We start from the raw sequence: 17,317 nt of genomic DNA, 5'->3' as shown, positions 1-17,317 counted from the left end.
TGTAGAAGCATGTGATCTACAATAGACCAAACAGCTTTTAATCTCGTAACCCAAATATTTGATGATATCTGTTTATGGTGCTTAAATCATCATTCCCCATCTTTGATGTAGTATCATATACTATTTTATAAACATAAATAACTATAGGCCAGAGAAAGAGGAAGAAATAGATCTCTGTCTTTGCACTTCCAGTAAATGAGGTAACATTTCAAACTGCCAGAAACACTTGTTAATTGCTTCCACTGATTATTCCATTCCGTTGTGGGAATCCAGCTTGCCTTCCCATCTCCTCTGCATTGTAAAGTGAGGTATTATTTGATTCGTGAATTCTTAAATTGAAACTGAAACAAAACTTCCCACTATTACACCCCTGTGTATACCCAAAAGCTTACCTCTTCTTAGCCTATCTTTATTCAGCTTCCTTCCACTGTTTCAATTCAAAGAAATGTGGCTATTATCTTTAAACATAACTGGTTGGTAAAACTGACACGACACACTGTAGATCTTTCATTATATTCTTTTCGATCCTGAACATAAATGCCCAAAGTAAAATAAACTGATATTTTAATACAGGTATTCATTTAAAAATATATATGTATATGTGTGTGAATATTATTATATACTGAATATATATGTACATATATTGATATATATATACATATATATTTATTTTTGACACAAACTTGCTTGGATTTTTTTTCTTCTAATTTTTTTGTGACTTTAAAATGTAAACAGATTTTTTTCTTTTGTTTGTTTCTAAGAATGTAATGCCAAGGAACAGAGGGGCAACATAAGCTCCAAAATATGTCACTAAGGAAGGTGACTATACCCTTATAGGAATTTAAAATACTATATTACTCCATAAGAAATACTTAATTTTGAATTAAAATAATAATTTTTGAATTCTAACACAATGATAATGATTTAAACAGGAAATAAACCTAAACACAGAGTAGCAAAAAAAAATAGACGAAGAAAATTAAATACCTTCTGCTGATACAAAATCTATCTTTAGTCCATTGCTAATAAATTCCTAGATAAACAAAGAGGGTTACTTGTTTATATGTGTGCTACACCAAGACATCAAAACATTCTAGTAGAAAATCATGTATACAAAGAAAAGACTCAAGGTTAAATAGTTGAACTAAAGGTGACATGACAATGAAGATATTTTTATGTAATATAAAGACTAGATTGTCTTGCATTAGATACCTTTTTGTAATCCCATATCTTCCTGCTCACAGCCTTAAAGAATTAGTTCTTAATTAGTATATGTGACTTAATACAGTAAAATAATCTTTTTCTCTTAAAAAATTTATCACATAATATAGAAAAATATTAATAATAACATTCCTTTTGTACTATAGAGAAATTGTTTCATGTTCTAAGAGGGAAAGTTGCTAAATAAATAATTTATGGCTAGAGCAATTAATGTTTTTATGTATGGGCAGGGTGACTTTGTACCTCAGAAAAGATGGAATAATAGAGTTTCTTCCCTGTGTTTTCTATGAGTGGCCCCCTAGTTATAATGGAAACTGATATTGCCAGTTTCATCAAGATTAAACTAACTTTAAAATGTAGTCATTCGAATCCAATGTTCTGTAACTGAATAAGCTTAAAATAAATGAATGTTTTGCCAAAGGCAATGAAATTCAAAGCTAGTTTGGTTGTCTTTTATGTACATAAAAATAACTTTACTAATTTGTTTTTTTGAATAAAGATGAGTTTTATTCACACTCCATGAAAAAGGATTAATAGAATAGACAAAATTATAGTCTTACAGGAAAACATATCAATTACTTGCAGGTGAAACTGACATATATTTGAAAAATTCCTGTGTACATAATAAATACATTCACACAATGAAATGTTCTTATTGTGCTGCAGTGTCAATCTGCTTAAAGATAATATACTATAAAAATTTTAAGAGATGCTAAGGTGAAAGGCAAATATAAATCTCACTTGAAATATAAGTAGATTTAAAAGGTATTTCTTGACATTATAAAATGAATATAAACATTTATCTGCAGTGACATTTAAAATTACTGTTAATTCCATTGTCACGGTATTGACACAATAACAAGTCAAATAGGCTAAAAGCGCATGTTGGTATATAGTCCTTGTACATGAATTAAGTACTTTCCTTTTTCACATGGATCAAGGAATAAATTTTATTATCAGATTTTCATAGGCTGAAAAAAAACCATGCCTGAGTTCTTTTCTATCTATGGAACATGAACTACTCTTTGAAAATGGAAGAAATGAGTAGGAGACTTAGATAGGAAATAATTCATCAAGTGCCTACACATCCACAAGAAACTTCTTTGGAGACTGATACCTAATATTCTTCTCAAGTAGGGCTAGTTATTGCAGTTTGTTTTTAAACTGGTATAAATTGTGGGATCCATTCATGAATTCAACATCATTCTACCTTAAACCCTCTTTTAGACCTGGGCAAGATGATAATAATAAATCCATACTTATGTAAATATATTACACACCAACAAGGAGAGGTTAAGGAAACTAATTAACCAGTAAAGAATCGGAGAGTTGAAACAAGGTGGGAGTCAATGTAATGTCAATACAAGAGATGAAAAGAGTATAGCTCAAGTTTCATTTTTTAATAATTGTCCTGAATTCCGATCAGAGACTGACGTGAGTAGTAAGCTGTTAACAGTATATCTTCTGTTGCTCTAGTCTGATTCTCTTCTACCTATTTAGCAGTGCTTTTTATCCAAGTCTATTTCTGTTTCTGCCACTAGCATTGTCTTTCTAGAGCAACCTGATTCCTTCAATCAGATTTACAGAACCTCCTCTGTGTTAAGGGTTGTATGTGTGGAAGTACTGAAAAACAAAATATACAAAATGGTTTGTAAAATGAAAGTAGTGAAATACATTTCAGTTTCCTTTCTCAGTTAAAAATATTCAATTTTCCCAAAATTAATTAATAGTATTCAACTAATGGTGATAAAACATCAAAACTCTTGGTTGCATATGTTTCTGTTTTTTCCAGTTAATGAACCACAACACTCAATCTTCTTTTTAGTATGTGTCTCCTAAATTTTAGCAATACATACATACTTGATCAAAACGGGACTTAGGTAAGTTATTGATAGGTCGATATAACCTATCAGCACTATCACATCAAACTAAATACCTGTAATAGTTGTTGGTAGTCAACAACTTCACATCAACAAATCTCATCTTCCTGATAGGAAAGCGAAGGCATGCTGTGGGAAAGTATGTGTTTTGGAAGATTCTTGCAAACTACTTAATAACGACATACTCTTCATAAATTCTGGACTCCTGTTTTGAAAGGATTTTAGAGCCCCTCTGAATCAAGAGTCTTCAGACTCGTTTGCTCAGAAACCACAGTAAAATTTAGATGTATAGCGCACACACTCAGAACAAAATTTCATAATGTAATGTGCAATGCACTGTTATTTTAAGCTTACTTCTTGTCATTTCTAGTTTATCAAAAGTGCATTAGTATAAAGTCATTAAATTGATTTTATAGGCTTAATCAATTGAAGCCAACAATTTGAAAATACTGTGATAGATCCAACTCCATTTTATGTATGATTTAACTTTGCATCAACAATTGTGACACTGTTAAGATGGTATTGCTAAAGTATCATCTGAGGTAAAATGTACACTTTTAAAATAATGTGATTCCTAAAACTAATCCATCTACATATCTTATTTACTCTACTCCGAATATTTGCAATGTTCAAGATTCAACACGTTATCCCCAGCCTTGCATATAATTAAAAATAACATGGGACATGATACTTGAAAATTAGCATATGCCTTTTGAAATATTTCCAAAATTAGGGCACTGTCTATTGAAAAAGGAATAGAGTAAATAGTGTCAAAATTTTCAAAGGTGTTGTATCTACTCAGTAGTGCTCTTATATTGCTAAAATACATATAAGACTTTGTTTCTCTGTTTCATATTCCTCATTAATTATATTCTAGTAGAAAAAATGATGAATTTCTAAATACATAATATGAAAAGAAATCAATCATCCATATTCATATTCTCGAATTCAATTATTCATTCATTAAAAAGGACTGTAGGATATTCATTCAAAAAATGTGTTTAGAGAATTCGGTCAGAATTCAGTACTGAATCAGACACAGCATTAGATCCTAGGGGGTGTAAGATTAATGTGACATGATCTGAGCTTGAGAGTTTCAACTTTGGGGAAAGATAGTGGAATAAATTGTTAGAATCTGATCTAATAGAGAGTCCATCTGTAGTATGTAGAACGTACAACAGCTAAGACAGGGACTATATGGTAAAAGGTAAGCGGTATGGGTTGAGCGATCAGCACATCCGGGGTCATGTCTTAAGAGACTTAGTTAGAATGTTTACCTGTGAGGGACAAGATACATTTCAGAAGTTCTGCCTAAAATGGATATGATATCTCCTTCCTATGATGAAACATAAAAACGAAAGCAAAGACGGATCTAATGAGAATCAATACCAGGCAGACATTCTACAGGATCTTTCTCTGGCTTGGCAGAACTGAGGAATAAATCTTCAGGCTGGAGTCAACAACAGGCTGGCCCAACCTATCTAAACCTATGGCTGAGAACTACTAATTTTCAATAATACTCTGATGTTTTCCAATGTATTGCCCTCCAAAATTTGGGAGAAGCAAGCATACTGTTTTCTGAAAAATCAGGTATTTCTGTTTACAGATTTCATGAGGTCTTAGTTAAAACTTCATTGAGTAGACATCAGCCTAGCTAAACATCCTTCCATGCGTGTGCAGAGAAAACATAACTTCAGAGTCACAGGGTTTTAGGAAGTCATGCAGAGGACAGCAGCTAAAATGAAATTAAGGCCTGAGAAAGAGAGTCTAGGCAAAGAACACAAATGTGCAAGGACACAGAGTCCTGAAAGAGTTTGGTATATCTGAGGCATCTCCAGAGTGTCATTTTGCAGGAAATGGAGAGGGAAGCAGACTGGAAGGTTAGACAGGGCATATCAAAAAATATCACCCATGCCAAGCCTCTGAGTCTTAACAATGGAGATCCCCTAAAAGACAAAAATAGGGGTCTGACAGGCTAGACTTTCTTTCCTTTCTTTTACAAATTTGTTTCTCTGTGTAAATATATAGACCAGAATGTACCATTTTCTCAATTTACAAAGCCAAAAGAAACTTTTGATAACTTTAAAAGTAGGTACAGTCATTTGTGTGGAAAATAGTTGATGAAATTAACGTTGAAATAGCAACAAAGCCACAACTAATTGATTTCACGTTCATATTGACTTAAGAAGCACCAGAACCAGTATCTAAATTAAAGTGTCACTATCATTGTGTGTCTGCATGCTGTGTGCTTTCTTTACTTTCTTGTATGTGTAAAATGGCATAGGGATCATATGTGTTTGCATCTATATTTGTGTGCATGTGTTTTTAGTTCCAAAGATGGCATTAGTTATAAACAGAGAAAGCAATCAAAATAAATCATCTCATCTTGATATGAAAGAACACAATATACCTTTCATATGAAAAAAAAAGCTAAACTGTTACACATTGATTCCAAATTGATGGTTATTGATTCTAAACTCATAACCTGTATAATAGAGTCCAGATAATTCTCTAAGAGTACTGAATTCTCTTTTTTCGGTTTCAAAATATCAAGGACTATTTTTATCATTACTATTTTGATTTTAGGGAATCACAAATTGCCAATCAGAAAACTAAAGATAAAAGGATTATTTAGATTAATAGCAAATCCAGAATTGCAAGTATTTAGATTTCCAAACTTAAATTATCATCAGTACTGTTCAATCAAGTGATGTTTTTCTGGGGCTTTCTAAATGCATAACATCAATAAAAATGATTAAAACAAATGTCTTAGGTGCAATAAATAAGGTTTTCACATCCAGAGGAATAGAAACAGTCGATGTAAAATCTTAGCAGAGCTGAATATTAGCTCCATGAATGCAGAAACTGTATCTATCTTGTTAATTGCTATGCTGCCAATACCTAGAACAGTGACTGCATCATAGGGCTCCACGGTACTTGTTGAGTGAAAGAGTATATGCAGTAGCCCAGGTAACATGGTTGGTTCATCACTGCAAAACATTGTTATGGCATCCGAGAAACCAATATCACGGATACCCAAGAGAGGAACCTAGCCATAAACTAGCTTGGCTATTTAGCACCAATAATTTTGTACTACAGAATTAAAACTTTCAAACATAGAATCAAATGAGGTGTATATATTGACATATGTTGCTACTAAGTGCAAGCAGACGGTATTAACAGGACATAGCTCTCTAATACCTTATCTAATACAAGAATCATAGAAATTATATTCTCTTAGATGGAAGATACTGGAAATCTGCAGCTCAAATAGAGAATTATTTGTGGACATAAGTTACTCTTGTATCCAGTGCCACATTAAATGGCATAATCTGATGGCAGATGGTCCTGGGAGGCTCAATTATGCTGAAAGGCAAGTTATGTCATAAAAATAACTGTCACCTCCTCTGAAAATGTCATTTCTCATAAACTGCTGAATAAGAGAAAAACAAAACAGGCACAACTAAACTAAGCAAAATGCACTTGCTGCCTACCTAGATTTAATTGGTCTAGCCGTTATTGACTGTTGCCGGAAAGAGGCCTCCAACCAACAGCTTGCTGCGCTTCTGACAATGCAGGTCATAGGAGAAATAATGATGATGCCAAGTAAAAGTGCCAGCAATTGACGAACTGGCAGAGGAGTGGGCAAATATTCAGATTCAACGGATCAAATATTCAGACGCCGCCAAAAGGTAACTTAGGGGTTCTTTTTTTAAGTTACCTTCCAAATGAGTGTTAATCCAAATGTATATATATTTTTTGCAAATAAGAGTGTCTAAGGAACTAAGGGGAAAAGGGCCAGTTAAAAATATTTTAGGCCCCTGCTTTAAGAGGAACAACCATCATAAATGGTAGAACTGTATTTTTGGTATCCGCAAATTACATTTAACAGGATACAATGACAATTTAAACCGTCAGTGATGTTTAGTCATGACATACTCCTTGGCCGCAGATTGTATAAAGCCTCTACTTGACCTCACTGTAACATGTCCTAGGACCACTTCAAGCATGTTTGCTTATTGTTTGTTTGTTTGTTTATTTCTTTATTTAAGATTCCAAGGGCATTTAACTGAGAATGAATGACAAACGTCTATGGATTGTTCTCCTTGGGACAGTGGTTGGTGTCCATATTTGCACAGGCACACATTAGCTTGCTCTTTAGAAACCACTCATAGCAGGAACTCAGAATAATCCATCTAAAATTATGGGTCTCGCCTTTCAGCTCAGCTCTTAAATATTACCTCCTCCGTATCATTCTGTGCTTTTATACTATCTGTCTGTTTCCCTCATGTTTTAGGTAATTGTGTATTCATTTCTCTATCTCTAGTTGGTAGATACATTTTAATCAGGAAATTCTATTGTTGATCTTGAGGTCCTGAAGCGTTCTCAAAAAAGATTAGAATCAGATAGTCTTTCTCTGTCTCTGTCTCTGTCTCTCTCTCTCTTTCTTTCTGTATCCCTCTCTCTCTCTCCCATAAATGTAAATGCTCGAATTATATGTTGAATTGCGAGAAGGATGGGATTTTTAACTCCCAACCTAAGCACTAAATGATATTAACTTTCTACAAAATGAAAAATATATTTGGGAATGGGGAGAATTTAGTTCTAATCTTGTTTCTTTCTCCAATTAATCTCTCTAATCATCAATTTTCTTATCTGCAAAAGGAGAGATTTGGATTATAATTTATATAAAACCCTTTCTAATTCTAATAATCTAGTATTCTTGCTCTATTGCTAGGCCTTATAAATCAAGGAAAGAACTTCTAATTGTATAATAGACACTTGAGGAGTTCCTATCCAGTATTACATTTGACCATGTCTATTGGTGATGTGGGTAATAACACTGAATATGTTAGTATCGGGAACAAGTCCTGTTATAATATCAAATGTATTTTAAGAATCTCATGAATTACTTTAGCTGCTTAATAAAAACCACCTATTTGTTCAGAAACCAAATTTTGAAAGGTGTGAAGAACCTTTGTTAGAAAATCATGTAGTGTTTGTTTAAGTAAGTGAGTGGCATGGCTTTTCTTGTGTGAACTATTCAATAGGGAACCTTAAATGAATTGCTTAAACACACATCTAACACAAAATGCTTCAAGGATTTTTGAAATCCTTCATAATCATTTTACATGTTTTGCTTTTATCTTCTTGAATAGAAATGAGACACAAATCTCAAAAAGACTAATATCCTTATCTGTGACGGTCAAGAGATAAAGAAAAGTGGGTTAAAAGTTTTGGAACTTAAATACATCTTAAGTTAAACATCAAATAATACTATGTTTTGCAAGGAGCCTACATGTAGTAGATTTAAATATTTTCATCATTTAATTAAAAAGACCAAGAAAATGCTGATCTGTGTTGCCACAGCGTTTGTGTACAGCACTTTGTTTTGTTGTTACAAGGGCTTCCAAATTGTGTAACATGCAGGAAACAAATTCTCAGGATTCAGTTTGAATTAGAGATTTAAGCAAAATCTGCACCTGGGAGCAATCACATAATTAATTTTAATAAGGGCTTCCCCGGTGGCACAGTGGTTAAGAATCCGCCTGCCAATGCAGGGGACGTGGGTTCAAGCCCTGGTCTGGGAAGATCCCACATGCCGTGGAGCAACTAAGCTCGTGTGCCACAACTACGGATCCTGTGCTCTAGAGCCCGTGAGCCACAACTACTGAGCCCACGTGCTGCAACTACTGAAGCCCACGTGCCTAGAGCCCATGCTCCACAATCATAAGCCACTGCAATGAGAAGCCCGCACACCGCAACGAAGAGTAGCCCCCGCTCGCCGCAACTAGAGAAAGCCTGCGTGCAGCAACGAAGACCCAACACAGCCAAAAATAAATAAAAAAAAAAAAAAGCCATCTCCATAAAATGTTACAAAAAAAAAATTTTAATAAAAAGGAAAAGGCATACATGATCGGAGGTTTAAGATAGGATGAAATTTTTGGATACAAGGGTAAGATCCTTTGGGAGAAAAAAACAAGATACAAACAGCCTTAAGAAAAGAATCCAAATAGCATTAAATGTCTCTTGAAGGGACCACATCTGAAATAGTAGATATGAAAATCTTCCTGCACTCATAAGGTCCTTCAACTTAAAGGAAGTTGGTAGACATTTACAAGTACCAATAAACTCATTTCAAGTACTGTGCTGACAGGCTTGAGCACAGAGGAATAAATAAAGCTGGTGGAGTAGAACTGCGCAGCAACTATCAAACTCAATTCCTGCAAGAGTATTAATCTAATTAAGCATAAGTGAAGCAGTGTCATATTTTTATTTTTTATGAAGTTCATATTTTCAAATTGGAGATATACATTTGAGAAGGCCTTCATTCCTTAAGAATAAAATAGGATTATTTTCAAATAAAACACATTCATCAACTCTTCATTTACTAAGATTGGGAACCTCACTAAGTAAATTGAGCTGGTGTTCATTTCAATCTTTTTTTCTAGTTGACGGAGGTACTATAATTTACCTTATTCATTCCTACAGAGTGCCTAGCACTTGCCAGGCATGTATAAATGTATGTGAATAAATAAATCAATAAATAGAAGTTTATTCTCTGATCAGAGTGTTTAAGAAACATTAGAGTTGGGGGAAATATCACCTCATTTCTTCTGCACACATTTATACCTTCCAACAAGATTCCCTCTAAGTTATACCTGAAATAAGTGGTGAGATTCAAAAATCATCTAAGGTTGGCAGTGAGGTGACATGGGATCCACTGGAGTTCTCTTCCTCACCGTCAACAGTTAAGTCTATGGTTGGCTCATCGGAATCAGATATGGCCATTTAAGCCTTTTTTGGCCATTGCTTTATTTGATATGAAAAAAAAAAATCCCAAAGTAGAGACGCAGCCAGTCTGGCAGTCAAGTAAAACCTGAACTTTTCATTTGTTTGTTAACAAATACATCAGCAAAAAGCTAGCATTGGTTGTAAAAGATGTATTATTCATTTATGTATAATTGTCATTTGCGGACAGAGCCACAAGTATTAAGCTTTGTTGAACATCTAAGGTTTCTCTCCAAGGTAAATCAAATCGGTGTAATCCTCGTGCTTTTATACACTGCTTTTAATATAGTAACATTTTCTTCATTCACATTAGTGATTTCTGCTGTTCCTGACTTTTAAACAGTCTCAAATTAAAAGTAATGGAGAAAATGACTTCTGGGTTACAGAAATCACTGTTACAAGGACTAAACGTTAGAACATCATTTAGAGTTTATTTCTTTACTTAACAACTTTGATTATCTGGTTTCTTAAACACTACAGATTAGAAAAAGAAAATTAAAAGGAAGGAGGCTGTAAGGAACATGCAGAGCCAGTTCCCTAGAACTAGCTCTGCAGAGAAACAGTATATGTGACAGATACAAATGGACACTAAATAATATTTGGTCTCCATAATGATTTGGAGTGTAGAAGGAAAATTATCCTTCCATTTGTTAAAAATGTCAAGGAAGACTTTATTAAAGACTATTTTAATGGAGCTCAAGACTACTGAAATAGGGAGAGAGATTGAACTCACCTACAAATACAACAAGGACAACTGGTGATTGACAGCCAACAAACAGAGTAAGAGGGTAGATAGAAAATTACTAAGAGCAACTTGGTTAGTATGAAGGATGGGGGAAGAGGAGTGCGGCTGGATATCAAGGGTGGGAGGATTCTCCATAAACTGGTTTAGCAGGATTCTTTGCCAGAATTGGACAAGGTCATGGGGCTAAGACAAGGGAGGCGGGGCAAGAATGAGGCTTAGTAGAAAAGTGGGCTCAGGGGAACCTGAAAATAGAGTTTGGTCAAGGCGGGAGTTTTTGTCCATAGTCACCAAGAAAAGGTTCATTTAGGCTTTGTACTTTAAAAGAAGTTGGAGAATCCCATGCAGCCTTCGAGATAAACGTTTACTAAAAATGCTTATTTTCCCCCCAATATTCCAAACGAATAGCAGTCTCCCACTATGTACAAAATGCACTAATCCAGAGCACTTCAGTTCCTAGCAATGCTTTTCATATTGATTAATACCACAGACAAAATAACTGTCCTTGACTTTTCCAAAATTTAAAAAGGCACATGAAAGAAGGATTAAAATGTCTGGGTGAATTGTGCAATAACCGTTATTTGCCCTTCTATGAACAAGGTCACCAATATTTTATGATGGTTTAAATGTGATCAGCAGTAAATTAACAAGAAGGAGGTAAATTAACATTTGCCTACAATGCAGCCTTTTGTATATCACCTTAAGAAAACAGAAGAAATTCCCTGCCTGTAACTGAAGATTTTTAAAAGTTCTACAACTTGTTTTATAGCGATGGCTTAATCTCCTAGTTGAAAATAGGCCAATAGGTTGATATTTTGGAAGTTCCTTCTAGCTTTTAACTTTGTTATCCCGAAATGCTTTTCCTTCCAATTCTTTTTCTTCTTTCATTTTCTTTCTATTTACACTTTTTTCTTTCCTTTTAAAATTTCTTCTTTCCTCCTCCATCCCTTCGTTCCTTGTATGTGTGTTTCGATGCCCTGTTTTTTTTGTCTCCATCTTACGTATAAATATTTTAATGGTGATTCTTTCTCCCCCATCCCAACCTCACTCATTCCTTAGGACTTTCCTCGATCTTGAACTGACTCTCTTTCAATTTTATATACAGATATCCTTTAAAAGATGCATTAACTTTATTTTAAGGTATACCACTCGTCTCTAAATTGACGCATCTATGCTCTACTTTACGTGGTTGGAATTCTGAAAACTCTATTTCTCATTGTTTCACATGGTTGCCAGGTAAGCTCCACCAATATGGAGTGCTAGATTAAAGCTGGAAGGCAAGGGAGAGCGAGTTGAAAACGTTTGTTCCTTCCTGTTGGCCTGTTCTTCCCGTCAGCATCACTCCATTCTCTCTCCAGCAGTGATCTTTCGCCAAGCAGCAGCAGTCATCCCCAGTTTCCAGCAGCTTTGGTTCCCCAGTAACAAACATCACTGTCTCCCTTCAGAGGTTCTAGCACTCGCTAGGGGACGGCCCATTCCTAGAGGTCTGGACCCAAACTCTTTGGGGTCCAACCTGTGATCTCCTGAGGTACTAAGAGTAGCCAAGCAGTGCCTCCTCTTCAAAGTCTGGAGCCTAGCTCTGAAAACCCCCATCTCTAAGCTCCTGTGCTATTAGCTGCATCTGTATGACACCCACTTCTTAGAGAGCTGAGTCTCAACTCTCTAGGGCATCTTCTCTAAGTTTCCATATTCTGAAAGCTCCATGATCTTCCCTTTGTGCCTTAAGCCTTAGGGGTGTAACTCTGTTGTACCTTAGTGTTCTCTTTTGATCTTTCTATTTTCCAACACCTCTTTATCCAATTCTATATACTAAATTCTTTCTGTTGCCATATTTAGAATGACTTAGCTCTTCCTAACTGGACCCTGAGTTTGATACTATATTGGTACCAAGTATATTCCCAGGGAAAAAACCTCATAAATAAGATTCATGAATTGGTTAGTTGTATCCTCGACCTCAAAAAATGTGCTGAGCTCCTTATCAATGGGAAATAAGAAATCAGTAAATCTTGGCATTCCATGCATCATGATTAATTAAATTGTCACCTGTGATCAAATGTCTAAAGACACTGTGGAACCGAGTACCTACTCTTGATGCACATGGGCTAGGATATCTTCTTACTGTACTGAGAGCAGGAAGAAAACAAATGACAAGCTCAAGGCTTTACAATCTTAGCTCCACTGACAGATAAAGAACAAGAGATTTTCTACATGTCTCTAGAAGAATTTCTTATTTCACTGAAAATAAAAATCCAATTGTCTAAGCTGTAGAAATAAAGACAAAGTCAAACTGACAAATTCCCAGGGCTGGACAACCCAAGGAAAGCAGTATTATAGCATGCCTAGAGGTCATCTTATTTCTTTAGTTTTAATACTCCTGTATCTGCTACTCACAAAACATCATAATAAGCAAAAGTGAACAATATAATGATCCTATTGTACTTTCCAGAAAGGTGATATTTCCTTGAAGTCTATACATAGAGATGGTAGAAGACACAATGGACATGGTTACAATTGTTCAGGATGAGTTGACTAAATGAGAAGAGATCTTCCAGCAGCCCTAGGAAGCTGATAATAAATCCATTTCACTTGACCTGAGAAAATAATTATGAAAACTTGTGAAGGGAGCTGATAGGCCTTTGAAGAGTGGGACAGGTGGATGGGTGTACTGCAGATTATGGCCCTGTAAGTAGGTCCTATTTGATTTTCTTTTGTTGGGTCTCTTCACTGGAATTGGCTCACTGATCAAAGAGTAGGGTCCAGTATTCATTGTTCATCAATGTCCTCTTTTACTTCTTCTTTCTTCATTCAACAAAGTTATCAACACAACTCTCTCCACCAACACTGTTGGTACTCCAGGTCCTTTTATTTTATTTCGTTTTTATCAAGTTTAATTTCCCTGAAAAAACATGACTAAAAGAACAAAAAGTATTGTACAATACCATTTAAAAATGTATTCCTTCTGTTCATTCACATGTTATTTCGAAAGTAAACATGAGTGTTTGAGGGTTTTTTCAAGTCTACTTTAAGCTTTATGTTTGAAATATCTTACTTTAAAATATCTATATATCAAAGAAAATGTACCAAATATAAATTTGTACATACAACTGCACTGTCCTTTAAGCATGCTTAAAGGACAAATATGCTTTCTTTAATTTATGCAAACATATGGAAAGTTAATTTTCTTTAATTTTATTTTAATTTTTAATATCTTTATTGGAATATAATTGCTTTACAATGTTGTGTTACTTTCTGTTGTACAACAAAGTGAATCAGCTATAAGTATACATGTATCCCCATAAACCCTCCCTCTTGAGCCTCCCACTCATCCTCCCTATCCCACCCCCCTAGGTTGTCACAAAGCGTCGAGTTGATCTCCCTGTGCGATGCAGCAGCTTCCCACTAGCCATCCGTTCTACATTTGGTAGTGTATATATGTCAACGCTACTCTCTCACTTCGTCCCAGCTTCCCCTTCCCCTTATGTCCTCAAGTCCATCCTCTAAGTCTGTATCTCTGTTCCTGTCCTGCCAGTAGGTCCATCAGTACCGTTTTTTTAGGTTCCATATGTGTGCGTTAGCATACAGTATTTGTTTTTTTCTTTCTGACTTACTTCACTCTCTATGACAGACTCTAGGTCCATCCACCTCATAACAAAAAATTCAATTTGTTCCTTTTTTATGGCTGAGTAATATTCCATTGTATATATGTGCCACGTCCATTCATCTGTCGATGGACATTTAGGTTGGTTCTATGTCCTGGCAATTGTAAATAGTGCTGCAATGAACACTGTGGTACATGTATCTTTTTGAATTATGTTTTTCTTAGCGTATATGCCCAGTAGTGGGATTGCTGGGTCATATGGTAGTTCTATTTTTAGTTTTTTAAGGAACCTCCATACTGTTCTCCATAGTGGCTGTATCAATTTACATTCCCACCAACAGTGCAGGAGGGTTCCCTTTTCTCCACACCATCTCCAGCATTTATTGTTTCTAGATTTTTTGATGATGGTCATTCTGACTGGTGTGAGGTGATACCACATTGTGGTTTTGATTTGCATTTCTCTAATGTTTAGTGATGTTGAGCATCTTTTCATGTGTTTGCTGGCAATCTGTATGTCTTCTTTGGAGAAATGTCTATTTAGGTCTTCCACCCATTTTTGAATTGGGTTTTTTTTTTTGATATTGTGCTGAATGAGCTGTTTGTATATTTTGGAGATTAATCCTTGTCAGTTGCTTCGTTTGCAAATATTTTCTCCCATTCTGAGGGTTGTCTTTCATCTTGTTTATGGTTTCCTTTGCTTTGCAAAAGCTTTTAAGTTTCATTAGGTCCCATCTGTTTATTTTTTATTTTATTTCCATTTCTCTAGGAGGTGGGTCAAAAAAGATCTTGCTGTGATTTATGTCATAGCGCGTTCTGCCTATGTTTTCCTCTAAGAGTTTTATAGAATCTGGCCTTACATTTAGGTCTTTAAAAAGTTTTTAATTTATTTTTGTGTATGGTGTTAGGGAGTGATCTAATTTCATTATTTTACATGTAGCTGTCCAGTTTTCCCAGCTCCACTTATTGAAGAGGCTGTCTTCTCCATTGCATATCCTTGCCTACTTTGTCAAAGATAAGGTGACGATATGTGTGTGGGTTCATCTCTGGGCTGTCTATCCTATAGTTCCATTGATCTATGTTTCTATTTTTGTGCCAGTACCATACTGTCTTGATTACTGTAGCTTTGTAGTGTAGTCTGAAGTCAGGGAGCCTGCTTCCTCCAGCTCCATTTTTGTTTCTCAAGATTGCTTTAGCTATTCGGGGTCTTGTGTTTCCATACAAATTGTAAAATTTTTTGTTCTAGTTCTGTGAAAAATGCCATTGGTAATTTGATAGGGACTGCACTGAATCTGTAGATTGCTTTGGGTAGTATAGACATTTTCACAATGTTGATTCTTTGAATCCAAGAACATGGTATATGTTTCCATCTGTTTTTATCGCCTTTGATTTCTTTCATCAGTGTCTTATAATTTTCTGCATACAGGTCTTTTGTCTCCTTAGGTAGGTTTATTCCTAGGTATTTTATTCTTTTTTTTGCAATGGTAAGTGGGAGCATTTCCTTGATTTTTCTTTCTGATTTTTCTTTGTTAGTGTAGAGGAATGCAAGAGATTTCTATGCATTAATCTTGTATCCTGCTACTTTACCAGATTCATTGATTAGCTCTAGTAGATTTCTGGTGGCATCTTTAGGATCTTCTATATATACTATCATGTCATCTTCAAACAGTGACAGTTTTACTACTTCTTTTCCACTTTGGACTCCTTTTATTTCTTTTTCTTCTCTGATTGCTATGGCTAAAACTTCCAAAACTATGCTGAAAAATAGTGGTGAGAGTGGGCAACCTTGTCTTGTTCCTGATCTTAGAGGAAACGGTTTCACTTTTTCACCATTGAGAATGATGTTGGCTGTGAGTTTGTCATAGATGGCTTTTATTATGTTGAGGTAAGTTCCCTCTATGCCTACTTTCTGGAGAGTTTTTATCATAAATGGGTGTTGAATTTTTCAAAAGCTTTTTCTGCATCTTTTGAGATGATCATATCGTTTTTATCCTTCAATTTGTTAATATGGTGTATCACATTGATTGATTTCCATATATTGAAGAATCCTTGCATTCCTGGGATAAACCCCATTTGATCATGGTGCATGATCCTTTTAATGTGCTGTTGGATTGTTTGCTAGTATTTTGTTGAGGATTTTTGCATCTATGTTCATCAGTGATATTGGCCTGTAGTTTCCATTTTTTGTGACACCTTTGTCTGGTTTTGGTATTAGGGTGATGGTGGCCTCGTAGAATGAGTTTGGGAGTGTTCCTCCCTCTGCTATATTTTGGAAGAGTTTGAGAAGGATAGGTGTTAGCTCTTCTCTAAATGTCTGACAGAATTCACCTGTGAAGCCATCTTGCCCTTGGCTTTTGTTTGTTGGAAGATTTTTAATCACAGTTTCAATTTCAGTGCTTGTGATTGGTCTGTTTATATTTTCAATTGCTTCCTGGTTCCGTCTCGGAAGGTTGTGCTTTTCTAAGAATTTGTCCATTGCTTCCAGGTTGTCCATTTATTGGCATATAGTTGCTTGTATTAGTCTCTCATGATCCTTTGTATTTCTGTGGTGTCAGTTGTTACTTCTCCTTCTTCATTTCTAGTTCTGTTGACTTGAGTCTTCTCCCTTTTTTTCCTGATGAGTCTGGCTAATGGTTTACCTATTTCGTTGATCTTCTCAAAGAACCAGCTTTTAGTTTTATTGATCTTTGCTATCATTTTCTTCATTTCTTTTTCATTTATTTCTGATCTGATCTTTATGATTTCTTTCCTTCTGCTAACTTTGGGGGTTTTTTTTTTGTTCTTCTTTCTCTAATTGCTATATGTGTTAGGTTAGGTTGTTTATTTTTGTTGTTTCTTGAGGTAGGATTTTATTGCTATAAACTCCCCCTTAGAACTGCTTTTGCTGCAACCCATAGGTTTTGGGTCATCGTGTTTTCATTGTCATTTGTTTCTAGGTATTTTTTTATTTCCTTTTTGACTTCTTCAGTGATCTCTTGGTTGTTTAGTAGTGTATTGTTTAGCCTCCATGTGTTTGTATTTTTTACAGTTTTTTCCTATAATTGACATGTAGTCTCATAGTATTGTGGTCGGAAAAGATGCTTGATA

At 35.2% G+C, this 17,317-nt stretch overlaps 1 long non-coding RNA gene across 2 annotated transcripts in view; it reads left to right on the top strand.

Annotated features, from left to right (window-relative positions):
* Nucleotides 1-17,317, top strand: part of LOC309623718 — a 929,788-nt gene that overhangs the window by 889,690 nt on the left and 22,781 nt on the right. The window contains exon 20 of one of the 2 annotated variants that reach the window (XR_014241494.1): nt 6,600-6,648. The exons of the other annotated variant lie outside the window; for it this stretch is intronic. This is a non-coding gene — a long non-coding RNA (uncharacterized lncRNA). Of the gene's footprint in view, nt 1-6,599; nt 6,649-17,317 lie in introns of those variants that run through there. 2 annotated transcript variants of the gene reach the window in all.

Source organism: Balaenoptera borealis, assembly GCF_965194805.1.
Source record: "Balaenoptera borealis genome assembly, chromosome: 2".
NCBI classification, from domain to species: Eukaryota; Metazoa; Chordata; class Mammalia; order Artiodactyla; family Balaenopteridae; genus Balaenoptera; species Balaenoptera borealis.
The sequence above is the reverse complement of the archived record's forward strand: the minus strand, read 5'-3'. Positions and strand labels throughout refer to the sequence as shown.